We start from the raw sequence: 4,773 nt of genomic DNA, 5'->3' as shown, positions 1-4,773 counted from the left end.
CTGCAATAGCGGTGGCTGCATCAACTTCCAGAATACCTGCTACCTTGCCTGATGTCATCCTCTGAGTTGGGTTTTGATGCTCATTTGCAGCCATCGTCTCTATAAGATTATACGCCTCAGTATAGCTTTTAGCCCATAAGGCGCCTCCAGCTGCTGCATCGAGCATGGGCCGAGATTGAGCCCCCAAACCATTATAGAAACCAGTGATCACCATCCAATCCGGCATTCCATGATGTGGACATTTTCTCAACATTTCCTTGTAGCGTTCCCAAGCCTCGCACATAGATTATGTAGGTTGCTGCGCAAATTGAGTAAGAGCACTCCTCATAGCAGCAGTCTTTGCCATCGGATAAAACTTCACCAGAAACTTTTGCGCAAGATCTTGCCACGTAGTGATGGACCCAGCTGGTTCAGAATGTAACCAGTCTTTAGCCTTGTCCCTCAGTGAGAATGGGAAAAGCCTCAACTTGATAGCCTCATCAGTCACGCCATTATACTTAAAAGTGCTGCAGATCTCGACAAAATTCCTTATGTGCATGTTGGGGTCTTCAGTTGCCGCTCCTCCAAAAGAAACAGAATTCTGCACCATCTGAATAGTGCCCGGCTTAATTTCAAAGGTGTTAGCTTGAATAGCCGGATGAAGGATGCTTGACTGAATGTCATCAATTTTAGGCCGAGAAAAATCCATAAGAGCTGGATCAGCTTGAACAATACGATCTCCCATGTTTACTGGTTCTTTCTGCTCAGTTCCTGAATCCGAATCCTCAAAATCTAACTTCTCCGGAATATCAAGAACTTCGTCTGTCTCCTCAGTTGTATCTAAAGTCCTCTTGCGAGCACGAGAACGAGTTTGCATAAACGCTTGCTAAAGTACCTGAAACACAACCGGAAAAAATAAGTAACTACTACGTCCTAATCACTGAGTCCTAATGACCAATGATGGTAAGTACATAAACTAAACAAATACGCCGAGTCCCCGGCAGCGGTGCCAAAAACTTGTTAGGGCGAAAACACGCGCTAATATTCACGCAAGTATACGCGTTCGCAAGTAATATATAATACTTTCTAGTTCGTTCCCTCAGAGACTCAGACTAAATTATTGTCTAATTAAACTCACTCACCAATGTATGATTACTTCTCAATGTTAAGATACTAACACTTAAAAATTGTTGATTAAATATTAACTATAATTAACTACTTAATTAACCATGTTAGGTCACACTTTCACTGTAGAGGGGGTGAATACAGTGTTTATTACAATCAAATCAAACTTCAAGAACTTATGTAACAGAAAACAAACTTTATTTAAACAATAAACTCTGTTACAATCTGGAACTGTTATCTCTCAGTGATGAACAAAATATCACGAGAGCTTCTAGAGTTATATTGAATAATATTCTCGATAATGATAACACATATAGTGTAAACTCTATTCCTGTGTTTATATACTACACAGTTACAAGATATTCGCTAATTGATATGGAATATGATTCTGCTTCCTAAAATATATCAATCAGATATCTTCTATTCCAAGTATTCCATTCTTCACGGAATTCCTTCTTCATGCATATCTCTTCTTATGTTTATCTTGATCTTCTTAACTTTAATCAGCTACTGTCCTTATCTGATCTTCCTTCAGCACTTAAGTTCTGATATCTATCTCCTGATAACATAAGTACTGATATCCCTTAAGTTCTGACTTCCAGTATAAGTACTGATCAGTTAAGTACTGATTTGTTCTGTTCAAATAAGATCTGAAATCTAAACATAAAACATATTAGCCATGACATTATCAAATATATCTAACAATCTCCCCCAACTTGTAAATTAACAAAATATGCAAGTTTAACAGATATTTGATGATGTCAAAAACATTAAGTACAAATGCATGAGAAATAGACAAGATAACTACAACTTACAGTCCTTAAAGTTTTTACCAATTCAACTTCTGATAACAACTTCAATCTGTATAAATATCAGAATTTAAGCAGTTGTAGATCTTTGACTTGGTTTCATCATTTTCTGATCTCTCTGATGTCAGGAGTTGTTCTGAGATAATTCTTCAACAAACATTTCTCAGCATATCTGAGTTCATCAATCATTCTCCGTTTGACATCTTTAAGCTCTGCAGTATCTTCACCAGTTTGAAATATTGCAGCTCTGAGATCATTAATCTTTGCTTTTCTCAACTCCCGATCTAGCCTTATGACATAAGCTTTATTAGACTCTAGATTGAATTCAAGCCCCTTAATACCAAGATATGTTCTGATCTGTGCAGTATTAGGCTTCATATCAACAATATCACCATTGTGATTTCTGTACTTTGGAACATATCTGCTGTCAGACTTAACAGAATAAAGTCTTTTCTGTCTCTGAATCTGTTCCTTTAAGTAGTTTGCAGCAGTCTCTGTTATTCTGTCATCCACTTGAAGTAAGAACAATACATGCTCCAATTCTTCAAAATACTTCAACGGAATGGCATTTTGTCTTATATGATAAACCCTACCATCTGTCATGAAATACAACATGATGTATTCTTTCAAGTAGGTATGGTAAACCATCTGTACAGATTCTAGTTGATTCAATCTTTCAGGAGTTGCTCCAATACCTGGTTCACACAAGGAAGTTGGATCATCAGTAGTGTTGTGTACTCTTCTTTCATCAGCACTTCCCAATCCAGTTTTATCTCTAGCTTCCTTTCCAGTAACTACTCTTGCTTCAAAACCACTTGCAGTAGTCTTCAAAGGTTGAGTCTGTTTTGCTTTAGTGAATCCTGGTAGGAGTGTATTTGATCTTCCTTCTGATATCAAGTTAACTTGAGCTGTGTCAGAGGTTACTTGCTTCTTCTGAATATCAGAACTTACAATTTCTTGACTCTGAACAACTTGAGCCATGTCAGAGGTTGTTTTAAGAACTTTTCTTGAAGTCAGAGCAAGATTATCTTTTCCAACAGTAATTTCTTCTTCCTCAGGAGGTACATAAGGCTTGATAGGTTCACCAACCTTTTCTTTACCCTTGGATCTTGGATCTATCTGTGGTTGTGATCTAGCCAAAGTTTCTTCAGTATGTATCCTTTCTTTGATCACAATGCCTTTAGGTTTTGGAAGTAACTTTTTACCAGAAGCTTCAGATTTAGATGTGACTTTCTCTGATTTAAGTCTGGCTTCTTCTTCCTTTAAGCTTTCCAAGTCCATCCCTGGATTTTCTTGAAGAAATAACTGTCTTGACATTTCCTCATCAAGATCTAGAAGTTCATCAGAACTTATCCTTTTACCAGCAGCAGAACTTATTCTTTTCCCAGTATCAGAACTTGTTCTGTGACTAGCTTGTCTTGATGTAAACCTTCTACCTTGACTATGACCACTACCCATTCCAGAGTTTCCTTGGTCATCTTTTCCATCATCCTTTCCTTGCAGTGACTTGTTGGTTTTGCATTTGGACTTAATTACTTTCTCCCCCTTTTTGGCATCAGCAGGTAATAAAAGAGAGATAAGTAGTTCCACTGAGGTCTGGATTTCAGTAAGTTACGATTGCTGAGAAGCTTGATTGTCAGAATTTGATCAATCTGAGCTTGTTGCTTCTCTTGAGTTTTCTCAATATAAGCAACCCTGTCAATGGTAGGTTGGAAGAACTTTTTCTTATCAAGTTTCCAAACTTGTTCCTGTTTAATAAAGTTCTCCTGAATCTTGTGTAGCTCTGCATGAGTATTGGAATAAAGACCTTGTAGATGTTTAGTACTCAATGCAGTGACTCTAAGCTGGGTTTTAAAATCATCAGAATTTAACATTTCATCAGCTTTAGTCAAGTGCTCAGCAAGATGTAAAGCATTTGGAACACATGAAACTGAGTTCCATTCCTTAGTCCACTCCTGACCTGCAGGAGTTTCACTCCAAGGTACTGGTGTATCCCTGATAACAAACTCCTTTAGCAGTTCAGACTTAGGAAGAGGTCAGTGGAGGAGTATGTCCTGAAGGACATGCTGCATCAGCATCTACAGTTGTAGCAGCTTCACCAGTATCTCCAACATTTGCAGCATCAGAACTTAAAGAATCAGTATCTTCTGATAAGACAACTGTGTGAGTAGCAATGGAGGCTTCAACATCCTCTAATTGCTGATCTGATACTAAGTTCTGATCAACAGCCATATCCTGATGCTCACCTAAAATATGATCATCATCTTGATGCAGAGAAGGTGTTAGTGATAACTCAGGAGTTTGAACAGCATCAGTAACAGGTGTTGTAGAAGGATTATTTGCTGTTGGAGCTTCTAAGAAAAGTATTTCAGGCACAACCAAGTTCTGAATATCAATTTCAGCACTTGTGCCTGGATCAACAAGAGATATAGAAGGTGAATTAGCCTTGTCAGATACAGGTTCCTGAGATGGAGTTGATGGAGAAGAAGTGACTGGAGCAAATTCCTTGTCTTGTGAGATCAGAGATTCCTGATCCCCTTCCTTAGCTGCTTCCTCCTCATCATCAAAAACTGGCCTCTGTGCCCTCTGTTTCTTGTACTTCCTTGTTGATGTGGATTCCTTGGGAGTTGCAGGAACCGCATACGTCTAAGCCTCTTGAGAAGCCTAGAACCCCAATTGCAGAATCCTTCTGAGAAGTTGCCTTCTCAGCTTCACTTATCATAGGTTCTGAGATGGAATCTGATCCTCAGAATCTGATTCATCTCTCAAAGTAATCCTCCGCTTCTTCTGAGATGTTTGAGGAACAGTCTTTGTTCTCTTTGGCTTAGAGGATGTAGGCTTCACAGTAGGTTGCTGAAGA

At 38.6% G+C, this 4,773-nt stretch overlaps 1 non-coding gene across 1 annotated transcript; it reads left to right on the top strand.

The window, feature by feature from the left end:
- The first annotated feature begins 224 nt into the window (after positions 1 to 224).
- Positions 225 to 331, top strand: LOC141688162 (small nucleolar RNA R71). Its single transcript, XR_012561624.1, has one exon. It is a non-coding gene; the product is annotated as a small nucleolar RNA R71 (small nucleolar RNA).
- Positions 332 to 4,773: the final 4,442 nt, after the last annotated feature.

The sequence above is a fragment of the Apium graveolens genome, chromosome 9 (assembly GCF_009905375.1).
Source record: "Apium graveolens cultivar Ventura chromosome 9, ASM990537v1, whole genome shotgun sequence".
Lineage (NCBI taxonomy): Eukaryota > Viridiplantae > Streptophyta > Magnoliopsida > Apiales > Apiaceae > Apium > Apium graveolens.
The sequence above is the reverse complement of the archived record's forward strand: the minus strand, read 5'-3'. Positions and strand labels throughout refer to the sequence as shown.